This window comes from Crocodylus porosus, unplaced genomic scaffold (genome assembly GCF_001723895.1).
Source record: "Crocodylus porosus isolate Cpor-Errol unplaced genomic scaffold, CroPor_comp1, whole genome shotgun sequence".
Taxonomy (NCBI): Eukaryota; Metazoa; Chordata; order Crocodylia; family Crocodylidae; genus Crocodylus; species Crocodylus porosus.
The window spans coordinates 9301298-9316112 of record NW_017728911.1 but is presented as its reverse complement, the minus strand read 5'-3'; the positions used below and the strand labels follow the sequence as shown (position 1 = coordinate 9316112).

General features: G+C 45.1%; 1 pseudogene; it reads left to right on the top strand.

Annotated features, from left to right (window-relative positions):
- The first annotated feature begins 11032 nt into the window (after nucleotides 1-11032).
- LOC109308752 lies at nucleotides 11033-12009 on the top strand (annotated as a pseudogene).
- The last annotated feature ends 2806 nt before the right edge of the window (nucleotides 12010-14815 follow it).

Here is a 14815-nt window from a genome sequence, read left to right as displayed (position 1 = left end):
AGGATAGTGGATTAAGTCATCTTTATATCAAGTATCAGGATGTATCAGTTTTTAGAGAAATGTGTAATATTTATATTAAAAGACGATTGTGAGAATTCATAACAGATCCAGCCAGCACCCACCATCTATTCTTCATACCCAGATCACCAAGAAAATCTCTCATATGTTCAGCGCATTTCTGCAGTTCCCATACTGCAATAAGTCTCTTCCCCAGTGACTCAAGCAATGTCACATCCCGCTTGCTGATGCCAGACTCTGACACCAGCACTTACTGCAGTAGAGTGGCAGCTTCCAATCCTATAAGCTTATTTAATGTTCTGTACTTTTTTTAATGTTTCCTCCATGCCACTTTCTTTCAGGATGTAGCAGTTACACAGTAAACTGCCTCCCACTGAATGCTCCCTGTTGAAATTCCAGAGCCAGGGTTTGGAAGGCAAAAGAGCAAATATGACCAAAGGAAAAATCTGATTTCCATAGAGAAGATCAGCTTTAGAACTGAACTAAGTGTGACAGATGGTTTTCCAAGGAACTAATTGAAGCTTCAGTGACATGGCCCTTTAGTTTTATCCCTCTCTTTTCAGGGCCTTGCCTTTGTCTAAGAGATTTATTTCTTAGAACTCTACATTTCTGTATGAAATCTGCCAAACTTTATTCAGAGAGTGAGAGGTTGTGTCCATCTGATCTAGGCTGGGCATGATTTTAAGTATAAGTTTCCATTTTATCTTGTAACATGAAAGTCCCTTGTTTTATAATTGAAGTGACCATGAAAGCTTAAAAACAGTCAAGTACTGGCATAAAAAATCTAACATAAACTAGCCAGTTGCCCGTCAGGAATGGTGGTGGTGGGGAAGGGGGGGACAAAACACTGCTGCTACCTCCCAAGAGCAGGGGCAGGGGGGAAGCTTGCCCTGCCATCCCTTCCGTCATGGGCGACTGGTGCTTCCTGATTCTGGGGGTGGGCACCAGCTGCCAATCGCCAACCAGGGGGTCCCCCAATTGCTGAGCCTGGAACTTTTGCTGTCAGTGCTTCTCTTAGTTCAAGGGGGGCATGCTGGCACTTATGTTGCCACAGGGGTGCATGCTGGCACTTCTCCTGGCACCCCCACTGCTGGGAGCCAATCTCAGGGGGGGCACATGCCCCCCCAAGTTTCCCCTATGTGTTGCCCATGCCCTCTGCTCCCCTCAGCCAGCACCCCATGCCACCACCACTGCCTCTAGGGAGCAGGGCAGGGGAGGGGGGCAAGGCCAGGAGCACCACTGTCCCTTCCATCCCCGCCATCAAGGCGGAGCTCCACCATGCCGCCACCACCTGTCCAGAACATTCTTGGAGCACTCTGATTGGTTGTTTCAGTAACACTATGGGGTCTGGGGTTAGGAAATTTGGCAGGGAGGAAAGGTGACCATATTAATGGCCACCACTCCCCTACCATCATATTCCCGGAGCTGAATGGGGAGCGCCACAGGCCAATATCAGTGGCTCCACAGGCCACATTTGATTATGTCTAGGGATCTACTCAATTCACAGTTTTGCAATTTTCCCCAAATCTCAGGAGCTGCTCCGCTGTTCTCAGGCACAGAACTAAAAAATACCTTTTTAGCTTAATCCCAGGTTCATCCCATTTTGTTTGATCATGAGCTTCATCATAGATGACAGTAGTATATAGCGTGCACCTCTTGTCAAACTGACAAACCCCGCACCCCACACCCACCCCCCAGATGCCATTTTGGCCACCATCTTGGCCATCATCTTGGGACTGGACATCCCGCCCGTATCCCCTGACCTTTGCCAACAGAAACCCCAGCTCTTCCCCTGGAAATTCTCCATTTTGAGGGTGTTTCTGATTCTGAAACGGGAAGTCCTGCCCCATCACATACCCTTATGACAACAGAAGTCCCAACCCTGGCAGCCATGTTGGTGGCCATCTTGGCCGCCATGTTGCATCCCAGAACACCCTGTTCCTATCACATGGTCTGTGACCTTATCAGGCCTAACCCCCTGGCAGCCATATTGGTGGTCATCTTGCCCACCATGCTGCATCCCAGAACACCCTGTTCCCATCACATGGCCTGTGACTTCAGAATGGCTGCTCCTTAACCAGGAAACTCCTCCCTACAGGAATGGTGCCAAACCAATCGCAGCAAGTATAGGGGAGTGGGACCTAGGCTGGCAGTCTCTGGCCTGCCTCTTGTCTAAATCCTGTTGGGAAATCCTCCAAACCAGGCTACATGTTTTCTGAAACCACGTTAATACAGACAAGCAAATATGGATTCTTAAGCTTTGGAAGCCTCAGGCAGTGTTCAGAGTGCTCTCAGCAGCACTATGAATGAGATCTCAGTGGTTGATACAGATTCCCTGACTCCCAAAACAGATCCGGGGACTATGGCAGACCCCCAACAGACTGCATCAGAGCCATAGGCAGAGAACCTGGGAGTGGCAGACAAACTGGACCCCAAGGGCTCTGCTGAGGTAACTAACCTAGATTTTCTTTTGGAGGGAGTGGCTTTCTATGGTAGCTGGGTGGGTCTGTATTAATTATATCATTTCTTTGCAGGTAGACAATGTCTTGATGAAGAGCTTTCAGAATCTATGCATTGGTGGACCTATGATAATAAAGGTCTCGTATGTGAACTGGTTTTGTTTGTGTCTAAAGAAGAGGGGTTCAAGACAAGATGAAAGATGGCTGTATCAGTTTTGTCCGAGTCCCCGGAGCCTGTGGAGCAGGTGTACAAACTTATGGAGGTTATGGTGCAGGGCTATGAATCTATGGAGGTTATGGAGCAGTATAATATCCATCATTTTGTTACAAATAATGAAGTGAAAGCAGTTGTAGAGAGGTTTAATAGAATGTTAAAATCAAAGATCTGGAGGTATTTTACAGCCCACAACACATTTCACTACATTGATGTGTTACCAGAGTTTCTAAAGAGCTATAACCACAGCTTTCACAGAACTATCCATGCCAGGCCTGTTGATGTGAACGCCTCAAATTCTCCCCACATGTGGAAAACTGTACGGAGACTACTTTAAAACAAGAACAGCAACACCCCTGTTCAGAAAAGGAAACCATGTGAGGGTGTCTAGAACCAAAGGGAGATTTGAAAAAGATTATGAACAAATATTCACCGATGAAATTTTCAAGTGGATGAAGTCATTAAGCGAATGCATACCCCGCTCAACTGCCTAAAAGATTAAAAAGGTGAACGAATCAAAGGTTCCTTTATCCTGAAAAATTACAGAAAGTGAACCCAAAACAGGACAGAGTTTACAGGATTGAAAAAGTTCTAGCACAGAAAGGAAAGGGAAGAAAGAAACAGTTACTGGTGAAATGGTTAGGGTGGCCAGTAGTGCTGTGTGAAATGGCACCATTCCATTTCACCTCGAGTTTTGACAGTTCAACGGAACAGTGTTCCATTTTGAATCTCATTTTGATTCAAAACAGCTGTTCCATTCCATTCCATCGAAACAAAAAGGCTGTTTCAACATTTCACTGGCGATGGGAAGTCAGCCCAGCTGGGTTGACACCCCATTCCTCCCCATACTGGATCATGCTGGAGGTGGGAGATCAGCCCAGCTGGGTTGACTCTCCAGCCGCACACTAGATTGCTGGGCTGACTTCCCAACACCGGGACAATCTAGCTCCCTCATGCTATGTCACTGGGCTGACTCCTTGTCCCCAGGTCGATCTAGCACCAGGGATGGGAGGTTATTATTATGGCAGCCCAGCAGACTGCCCAACCCTGGTGTGATCTAGCACTGGAGATGGAAGTCAGCCCAGCTGGGCTGTGTTTGTTTCCCCAGCACTATGGTCAAAACGTTTCAACTTTCAAAATGTTTCAACTAGCCTCATTTTGTTTTGAGGCTGTTTCGCAGCCCTTTGTTTTGTTTCAATTTTGCTGTTTCAACCTCAAAATGAGTTGAAACAGTGTCTTACTGAAACAGCCAGTGAAATTTCACACATCGCTAGTGGCCAGCTAAATTTAATAGCTGGGTAGAAGCCTCCCAAATAAGTAATATTTAGAATAAAAGAGAAATCATTACCGCTGCTGAAAGAGCAAGATGAGCGACAGTGGTTTTTACATCACTTTACCCAGTAATGCCTGCGCCAAGGTTTTCCTGCAGAATACCAGCTTGGATTTTACCATACTAGTGCTTAAACCTTTGGATCTTCTGGGGAGCTGGGAGGTAGGGTTAGCAGAAATACAATACCCGCACAGCTAGAAAACAACGCGGACATCCCTTCTGAAATCCTTTCTGAAGCTAAAAAAAAGGGGATATGTCCTGTGCCGGGGGTATTATTCATCCATCACAGAGTTTTGGATCTTATGAATGATATTATTGCCAGTCACCCTACCCCACCTGAATTAGTTATGTTCTATGATCAGGTGAGCAGAAAAATTAGACTTAAAGGTGGCAATAACTCCTATGCTTTTTATATGGGTGGTGAACTAGCCTGTTTTGGGATTGTTACCCAGGTCCACTGTTAAAAAAACACGCTTTATGGCTGATACTACCAGAGGATTCAATTCATTGCATCTCTCCATGGACATTGTTAAACATCAGCTTGTTGGGAACTTTTTAGTTCCCTTGCTACACTGTGTACCTACCCATGGAAAAAACAACGAGTTTGTTACTGTCACTATCACATATGACAAGCCACATTATGTCCCCATGAGTCAGCATCACATTGACACAATCAGCATTGAAATAAAGATGGATCAGAACAGACACGTCTCATTTAGTTTCAGCAAGGTGATCATCAGGCTTCACATGTGCCCCTGGAGGACTTTGATGTTTTGAAATAAGAAAAACCATAATGGTGGTGGTAAAAAAAATTATGCAGACCCAGCCTTGTACAGAAATTACAAAATCCAAGCTGGGTATGGTCTCCCCGGTTATCAGGAGATGCCCGTGATGTATGGGGCTGGTGTGGGGGGCACATTCCGCAGTCTGTTTAGAAAAGCCATCCCTCTTTTGAAAAGGGGTCTGGAGATTATTAAGCCCCATGTTAAGAATGCAGCTCAAAACATAGCCCAAGATGTGATTGGCAGCGTCTCCCAAGCTGTTCTGGATAAGGTGGGCTGGTCAGCAAATCAGAACAGGGCTGGTCTCATGTATATTAAAAAAAGGAGCCTTCAAAAGAAAGAAAGCTGCATCACGCCCCCAGCGTACAAGCCCGCTCCAACTCCTTAAAAGAAAGAAGCTAAGATACCAGGTCAAACACAAGCAAAAGACTAAGAAGCAGCTGTCTGGGAGGAAGAAGGGGTGCTCTCCTGGAAGAAAAAGAAATATATTTTAACTGCCATGGCTTTTGTTCATGGTGGATCTGAAAAGTATACCAAATCTGAACTGGGTTTGTTTCAAATAGCCCCCATGCAGACCAGCATTGAGAAAAGTCTGTACATTGAGATTCCCCCCACTCTCAGCTATTACGGAGTCTGCTCCCCTTGACTTTTTCATTGCTGGGAATGGCGAAGTTTATATGGATTTGAACAATACATTGCTGTACCTTTGTTGCAAGATAGTAAAAGGTGATGGAACTGATCTTGATGATGGGGCGGCAGTAGGGCTAGTGAATTACCCTATAGCCTGTATTTTTCAGTCACTCTGGGGGATTGTCTCATAAGCCACAGCAACAACTGTTACCCTTACCAAGCCTTCATTGAATCAGTGCTCAACTACATGATGACATACGTGCCACACTTCTGATGTCATAAGGGCATGTGATGGGGCAAGGCTTCCTGTTTCAGAGTCAGAAACACCCCCAAAATGGAGAATTTGCAGGGGAAGGGCTGGGGTTTCTAGTGGCAAATTTCAGGGGATAGGGGCAGGATTTCTGTTCAGAAGATGGCGGCCAAAATGGCACCCAGGAACCAAGGCTAAGGGCGGGGCTAGCGCAGGGCACAGCACCTGTCAGTGGGCAGGGCTTGTCAGTTTGACAAGAGGTGTACCTTATATACTATTGGTGACAAGTAGGGGAGAAAGGGGGGGGGGCACATGCCCCCCCAGAGATTGGCCGACAGCCGCCAACCGCTGTGGGTGGTCCCCACTTGCCACTCACCGCTGCTGACAATGTGGATGGCAGCTGCAGGCAATTCCCGCTCACTGCCTGCCATTCACATACACCCCCACCACCCAGACCTCCAACAGGTGGCCCCCGCTCAGCCCACCATTGCTGCCAACGCCACTTGACCACCTGCAGGCGGTCCTCACTCACCGCCGCCACGCCACTGACACCAATCGCTGCCAACACCATCACTGCCACCTGGGGTGGTCACCATGACCTCCAGCCTCCAGGGGCACACATTGTTCATGAGCTTCATTACTACCTGCTCTGGTAGTCTGTTCCACCTTTTCACTACTCTAATACCATCTCATAGGATTTTTGTCCCTTTTTATATAGTACCAGGAATTAAAGATGGTCAGGATATTTCCAGTGAAATCTTTTAGAAATACCACGTTTCTGCATCTGTGAAACAAAACATTATAGTATTTAATTTCTTGAAAATTTGAATTTTACCTTTTCACCTTGAATGAGACAAGGTTTTTTCCCTGAAACTCAAAAAATAAATTTCATAGGCAGCTCTGTCAGACAGTACATTAACCCTCAGCAAATATCACAGTAAAGACATTGGCTCAAAGAGCTTCAGTATAAATTTGAAGTTTATGCTTATACTCTCTGTCATCCCTTTTGCCTCCATCTCCTGGAGATGAAGGGATGGGAGTGAGAATATTGAACTCTGATCTAAACTATTCTGACCACTGCATAGAGCACAGCACAAAGTATCCTGCAAATGAAAAGTAGGGTGCAAGGGTTCTCAGCATGTTAAAAATGGTAAATGAGCACATTTCAGTGTTGCCAGTAAGAGAATAATATGAACATTAGAAACTTTAAAAGAATTATTAAAAATAAGTTTAACTCCACAACATCTAATCCAGAAAATGGAATCTATTCAGCTACTTTTCAAGCCTAGCAGCCAGGAGAATAAACAAACCTTATTTTCTTATTTGCTTAGGGGTGCTAATAACCCAGATCACCTCCCACATCAGGATTCCCACTTGGAATCCCTTGGGGACTGGGACCAAATTGCTCAAGGTAAGATTCCAGAATTCTGCATCTGATCTGGGGTTAAGACTTTGGGAGAAGCAGTCACTGTTCTCTGGCCTCTGTTCCAGCAGTAACCTCCTTCCTTTCCCAACATGAGTGGATCCACAACCTGCCGAGCTTCTCTAGGCACCACATCAGTAGGAATTTGTGATGTACGCTGCTGTAGAAAGAAAGAGAAGAAGGAAACTTTGGTCACTAGAACCTGCAACACACAGGAAAAGTTAAAATTCGTTTGCTGCTTTTCATCAAAGACAGGAGCAGCTAGTGCTGTGGAAAGAGGCATAGTTACTGCACCATAAAGGTCTACTTGCAGGTATAGCAATCAGAGCGAACAAGACCAAGCTTTTTTCAAAATGAGGCAAAAATGCAACAGGCTACAGTAAGGGAACTTTCCTCTGGGTTGGGGAGACTTGGCAGAGATTTGGGTAGGTTTTCCAGCCCAGTCATTTGCTTAAAAGAGCAGCTTTTCTTTGTCCAGAACTTGCAGCCATTATTTGGTTGCTGTTAAATTCTAGATAATATATTCATATACTTATTTACAAAAATGGCTTTCAAGCTCTAAGAAGAAATAAGCACTTTGCTTCATACCTGTAACTTCAGGCATCCTGGTTTAGCAGTTCCAACATATGGTACCATTGTTTGGCATTTTTGTTATAGGTGGTACCTACCTCTGCTTCTTTTAATCTACAGTGAGATACTTCCCTTGCTAAGTCCCTCAGAAGGGATATCACAGTAGCTGTCCAGACTGCAGTACTGATGCAGTTCTTTCCTTATGCTGAGGTACAAAATGGTTCTTTTTGCCTTTATTATAGTGTTACCCCGGGTTCTCAGCAGCAAAGAAGGTAGAATATACCCAGTGGACTCTTGCTCCCTTTCAGCTAACACACATCCTCAATTACCTTCCTGTCAGCGTGTCCACGCTGAGTACCCCCCAAGCCTCTTATTCTCACTTGCCACGACTTGGATCTTAATAGAAGTAGGGAGGAAGGGGGTGTAGTTTGAATGAGTACCCGCGGGAGTACCACACTGGATTGGGGTATAACGCAGGTGCTTTTATTCAGTTCTTTTCTATTATTTACAGGAACCTTCTTTGAAGGAGGAAGCAGTCTGACAGACCAATCTCAGGGACCTCCTAGGCCTCCTGGCCACTTCCTGTGCACTTATGTAATAGGTAAGTACCGCGCAGAGTCCTGGTAACCGTTGTTAATTATCCCATCAGCCACTAATTATCACATAAGCAGCTTGTTAGCAGCACCTTTAACATTCCCCTGCTGCGTCTTTCGCCAAAGTGAGGCTCGCCACATGCTAGAGGTCTCTTGTCCTGACCCCCTTCTCTTCAGGTGTGGGATGCCGGATCCCCACCTCCTCAGGGCCGGGTTGGGCGTTCCCCGCTCCCTTTTTTCCCCTCCGAGTACCTTCGCCACGTCTTAGCCCAGAGCCGCAGCTTCTCCTGCGGTGCAGCTCTGCTTCTCTCCGACTCACTGTCGCTTGCGTGGACTCAGGTATGTAGAGAGGAGGCAGTCGGTCCCAGTACCCCTTTGTCGTCCTTGTAGGGACTCTCACATTTACGATCCACCCTCAGGATCCTTCGTAGCTGCATCCTCCACAGCGTCTTTGTAGATTGCAGTGCCCGAAAGCAATTTCTCCTTTGCCTTCGGGCCGGGGCCTTATTAGTTCTCTGTGGGTGGGACCCATCTCTTCCCCCCGTGTTGTAACTGTCTTCAGCTGTCCAGGTCCCCCTAGTAACAGGTTCTCAGTCGGGGCCCTGTTACACTTACTTATGATGATGTGTTGCCTGTCACATCAATGTGCTGCAAGTCTCCCCGCCCCCCCAGGCAGGTTTCCAGAAACTTTTCAAGCTTCCATTCAGCTGCTGCATAACAAACCTAGTTCAGAACCAGTATAGAACACTTCACATTCAACATGTTTAGGTTTGGGGTTTTTTGATGGCATTAAAAACAAAAACAAAACAAAACCCAGAATGAATATACCTGCAGCAAACTTGAAGAGAAAAACAGACATGTGTAGTTAATAGACAACTGACTGCAAGGAATAGTAATTAGTTTATTCAAATATGCAGGGAAAGTGAGATAGCAATGGCAAGACCACTGCTGCTGATGGAACTGGAACTGAGAGGGCTAAACTGTAGGTAAGCACAAAAATCCACTGTTGCTGTCGATGCAAAAAACTCTATGCTAAAACCTGATAGAAACAAATGCCCCAAACCCTCTGTCCAAGATACATAATTCACTGAAGTCAAGGATAACAGGATATTTAATCAAGGCTATTTAATTTCACTTTTGCTAGTTTACAAGCTTTTTTCAACAGTGGCATTAGGCTAAGTTACAATAAGCTTCTATTTGGAGAGGTGGGATAGGAATTTGTCAGGGCATTTCTCTCCCTACTTGCATTTTGCTCAGAAGAGTGTTTTTCTCAGGTTGCATTTTTGTGTGCCACAATCTCTACTTGGTACCCTTTGGGTGCGTCTACATGAGATGCTTAACTGTGCAGTAAGCACACGCATCTACACGTGCATGCTTACTGTACAGTAAAAAACCCTAACTGCAAGTGAATGTGATACCTGTAAATGCAGGCCTGGACACCCTGCAAGCCTGGACAGCATGGGCCTGGTAGCCACACAGAACTGTGGTGCCAGGCAATGGCTCCAGGGTGCAGGCACGCTAGGGCAGCTTGCGTGTGGCCTGCCCAGGGGAACACAAGCAGGGAGCTTGAGGGCACTCCAGGCCCCTATGTGCCCCAGGTCTCAAATACCTGAAGGCTGTTAAAGGCTTGAGGCAGCCCAGCCCTGGGGCAGGAAAGGCTCCCAGCCAGGAGTCCTGGGGCTATACTCAGACCAGCCCCATAGTGGGAAGGCTGATCTGGGAGCAACTTTCCCTGGCCATGTCTACAAGCCAGCACGGGTTTTTTGCGGGTAGGTGTTGTTTGACCAATCTCATTTCCTTCTATGACCAGGTGACCTATCACCTGGACAAGGGAGAAGAGATTGATGTCATATATCTTGACTTCAAAAAAGCTTTTGATCTGGTATCCCATGATCACCTCTCGGCCAAACTGCCCAGTTGTGGCCTTGGCTCCACCACGATCCGCTGGCTGGGAAATTGGCTTCGTGGTCGGACCCAGAGGGTTGTAATTGATGGCAGTCAGTCATCGTGGTGCCCTGTGACCAGTGGGGTCCCTCAAGGCTCTGTCCTGGGACCCATACTGTTCAACATCTTCATTAATGATGTGGACATTGGAGTCAGGAGTGGACTGGCCAAGTTCGCCAATGACACCAAACTTTGGGGCAAAGAAGATAGGCGGGTGATCCAGGCTGACCTGGACAAGCTCAGCAAATGGGCAGACGAGAACCTGATGGTGTTTAACACCGAAAAATGCAAGGTTCTCCACCTTGGGAGGACAAACCTGCAGCACCCTTATAGGCTCGGCAGTGCTACGTTGGATAGCACCACAGAAGAAAGAGACTTCGGGGTCATCATTGACCACAAGATGAACATGAGCCTGCAATGCGATGCTGCGGCTAGTAAAGGATGGGTCCCAGGACAGAGCCTTTCCTTCTTCTCTTTCTTTCTACAGCAGTGGACATCACAAATTCCTACTGATGTGGTGCCTAGAGAAGCTCAGCAGGTTGTGGATCCACTCATGTTGGGAAAGGAAGAAGGTTACTGCTGGAACAGAGGCCAGAGAACAGTGACTGCTTCTCCCAAAGTCTTAACCCCAGATCGGATGCAGAATTCTGGAATCTTACCTTGAGCAATTTGGTCCCAGTCCCCAAGGGATTCCAACTCTATCCCGCAATGTCAGCCCTCTGCAGGCACCAGCCTCCACCCTTCTTGCAAAACTGTAGGTAAGCTCAGCCTGCCTCTGAAACCATTCTCTCAAAAGAAAATGCTAATAGCCATATCTCAATGGCAGAAGACACTAACTCTGATCTACAGTGACAGGCAGCACTCTCACTGCCCCATTTCCCCAAAGCTCAATCCTTCTATGGATTCTACACTTTGCTGGAGAGCCCCCATACCACATGACCACATTGAAGAAGAAGAAAAGAAAGTATCTTCCACAGTGACCCAAGCAGTTTGACATCCTGTCTACTGGTGCCACCAAACTCCGGAGTCAACACCTGCTACAAAAGATTAGCTTCCAGCCCCATCAATACTAGGCACTCTTCTGGGTACATGTATTCTCAGAGACAAACCACTTGGGACTGTGATACTGGCTTCTCCACTGACTCCTCTCCTTTCAGCTTCCCATTTCTGAAAAGATCACTGTCCAGATCCTACCCTTCAGTTGCAGTATTCAGTTCTGAGGGCTCAGTCTGCAGAAGAAGGCAGAAAAAGCAAATCCAGAGGGCTAAGGAACACTCCTCATCACCAGAAGAAGTCAGCTCTACTGATAACAGCCCCAATGCCACTAGGAGGTCCTCAGAGAAGCTAACTGAGTTCTTAGCCACACAAAAATTATTTCTCTCACAATCACCCATCTTTCATCAATATGTTACTTATGATCCAGAGTCAGAGGTGAGAGCACGGTGTTTCTTGATAGAAATGAAATCTTAAGATTGTCCAGCAAATATTGTCATGACAGAAGAAATTTTAGAATCCATCTGATCAGTGCTGAAGGTTTATATGATGCATCTATAGGCTCTACAAGAGTAAATTGCTGCATCATATTCTGTCTTGTGCCAGGGAAGACTCAGAAACAGAGAAGCACCATCATAAAGAGAAGTAGGAATCCCATCTTTAATGAACACTTTGTCTTTAATGACATTGCAAAGAATGATCTTCTTAGCCAATCAGTCAAGATAATAGCTGTGAATAAAGCATTTGTGAAGAGACATTATATTTTAGGTAAATGTCAGCTTTGCTTAGTAAGTATGTTGTGATGTACTAAGGATGTTGCTTATGCAAGAAATAAGAGCAATTAAGCCCAGTCTGTTTTGGAACACATGAACTAAATAAGATATGGATTCAATGTGGCTATTTCATTTTCTTTAGTTATGTAATCTTTTGTATTATCAGGTGATTATTAAAACAAATTTAAACAAGCTTGCATTTTCAAATACAGCATATTTCTGACCAAACATGTATTTTCATGTATTGATGGCATAAGTTATATAATAGAGACAACGGAAAATTATTCTTTACCTTCTTTTGAAGCAGTTGCTTTTTCTGCAAAATGCTTTGATACATGTATTCCCATGCATTAAGTTACAAACCTACAGATAGCAAAACAAGTAAACTGTCAATTTTTCAAGTGATTGAGATCTTAAATGAGATGCATCTCCCCGTAGAATGTCATGGGCTTTAAAAAGTGCCTTTTTTCTCGGAACATTTCTGTAAGTGCTTGGTTATAAAATGAACATGTTCTGGGCTTCACTACTGCAACATGAGCACATGTACACAATTAATACTTGCTGCCAATGTAGGCAGATCCCTGATACTTAGTAGCAACGTTGAAAAGTTTTCTATAATATACTTACTTGGTATTAAGACTGTTGGCACTTCAGTCAAAATAAGGGGATTATGTAAGTGCTTACTTTTCGCTACTATTTAATGAAGTAAATCTATTTTCATACAGCATATTCAATGTGGTCATGTGGGTGCTGCAACTCCACATACATGAAATATAAGAAACATTCAACTTTCCATAAATTTATCTGCCAACTGGCTAGGAATTTTGTTAGTGTAAGGACTGCTAAGTGCCAGAACTTGTCTACATTACATTGTGATCTTCAAGTTAACGCAGAAAAAACCTAGAAAATTGCACAATGCTGAGATAACCTTCACTTATTTTCAATTATTGTACTGACATGGCCTTTTAGTCATTCAAAATTCACTTACTTGAAGGTTCATACTTATATGATCATGTTAAATTACAACCAAGGTGGAATTAAGGGTTATTTAGTTATGATCCCATCAAGCCTCGAAAACTTCCAGAATAAATTCTGCCTTATACCTTACTAGTTTGGTTCTGGGGTGCGAGTCAGGGCAACCGCCCCAGGCCCCATGCTTTGGGAGCCCTGCAGACAGCGCCTTTGGTACATACCATTCCACGTGGCCACCACACGCTGCTGGCTCTGCATTCTGGCTGCTTGCCCCTCCCCCCCACTCCACACTCAGGCTGCTCGCCACCCCCTCTGCCCCCTGCTCTGCACTCCGGTCACTCGCCACCCCCCCACCCTCTCCGCGCTCCGGCTTCTCACCCCACCCCTTGCTCTGCACTCCCTACCCCATTCCACACTCTGGCTGCTTGCCATGCCCCCCCACGCACACACAAACACACAGGCTGATATGCCCTGGGCCCTGCACACCCCTAGGGTCAGCTCGGTTCTAGGCTAGGATGAACACCTCAGAATTCAGTTGATCCATACATCCCTGCATTCTGTTGGTGGCAATGTTCTAAACGCATTGCAGTGGATGGCAAATAAGACCCTAACACCTGGATGTGTAAGGAGGACCGCACAGCATGAGGAACTGCTTTTCACAATAATCCCGTGATTGCCCTGTCAAGCAATGAACAATCATTTGATTACTCAAGATTACATATAAACATTGTTAAAAATTCCACCATGGCTCCAATGAGTCTGACCCTGATCCAAGTGTTATTCTGAAACATACAAACTTTGGTATTCTTCATGACCACACCAGAAATCACAGGCTTTTGGCAACCTAACAATTAAAGCCACTTGGACAATTAACTTCCCAAACCTGATTAAAAATATACATAGGTTTAAACAAAAGAGAAAGAGACCTTTGCTTTCACTCTGGTCAAGATGCGTAATAAGTCTGTTACAACATGGTGCATTTAGTGTTTGGCAGAAAAGTTTAAAGGTTGTGATACCATTAGACATTCCAATAGTAAGTCTTACAGTTAAACTTTTTGATTTGGCCAGAGCAATTCCCCTTTCCTGCAAAAACCCTTTGGTTATGAGTCCTTCCCCCAAACTAAGATCTTAAAGTCTGAAAACTTCTTCTATGGCATATATATTTTATTCGACCTTTAGGCTTCTAAGCCCACCTATAGTTTGGGATTGCTCCTGTAGGAATCAGCTTTCAAACCACTGGCTGCTGTTGTGCCTGGGCTGAGCTTTTTGTAAGTTTAGTTTGCCCATAGTTTACCCTGCTTCCTCTTTCATAGTTTTAAAAAGAGCCTTGCCTTGCCCTGCTTTTACCAAGATGGACTCATGTAGTTGATGTCCCAAGCCTGATGTTCCCTCTTCCCCTTATCCCTTCATCAAAGCATAGCATATCTTATTCTGCCTCTTTTTGTTCACACAGGATAGCTCTGCCCTAATTTCATTCTGAGAGCAGTCCAGTTGTTGAAAAAAAGGAAAAGCTGGTCCAGCAAGTTATCCTCCAGTAAGTTCCCAGACTGCAAAACTTAAGCTCATCAGATTTGTCATCAGATTTGAGTTCACAAAAACTTGTGCATTCTCATGCTCACTCGCTTGTTCTAACATGCTATCCTCTCATTTAGGTAGTCTATAAAGACACTTCATTATCCTGCCGTCTCACAGACTTCAGATTAACATGGCAAATTACCTCACTACATAAAATAATGGGCATTCTAGAGTCTTAAAGCACGCATACAGAAAACTCTTGAAGAGGCATTAGTACCAATTTTGCTTTTTGCCTTTTTACCTTTTTCTTCTGATTGCAAATAACTGGAAGATTTCTATCATATAATTA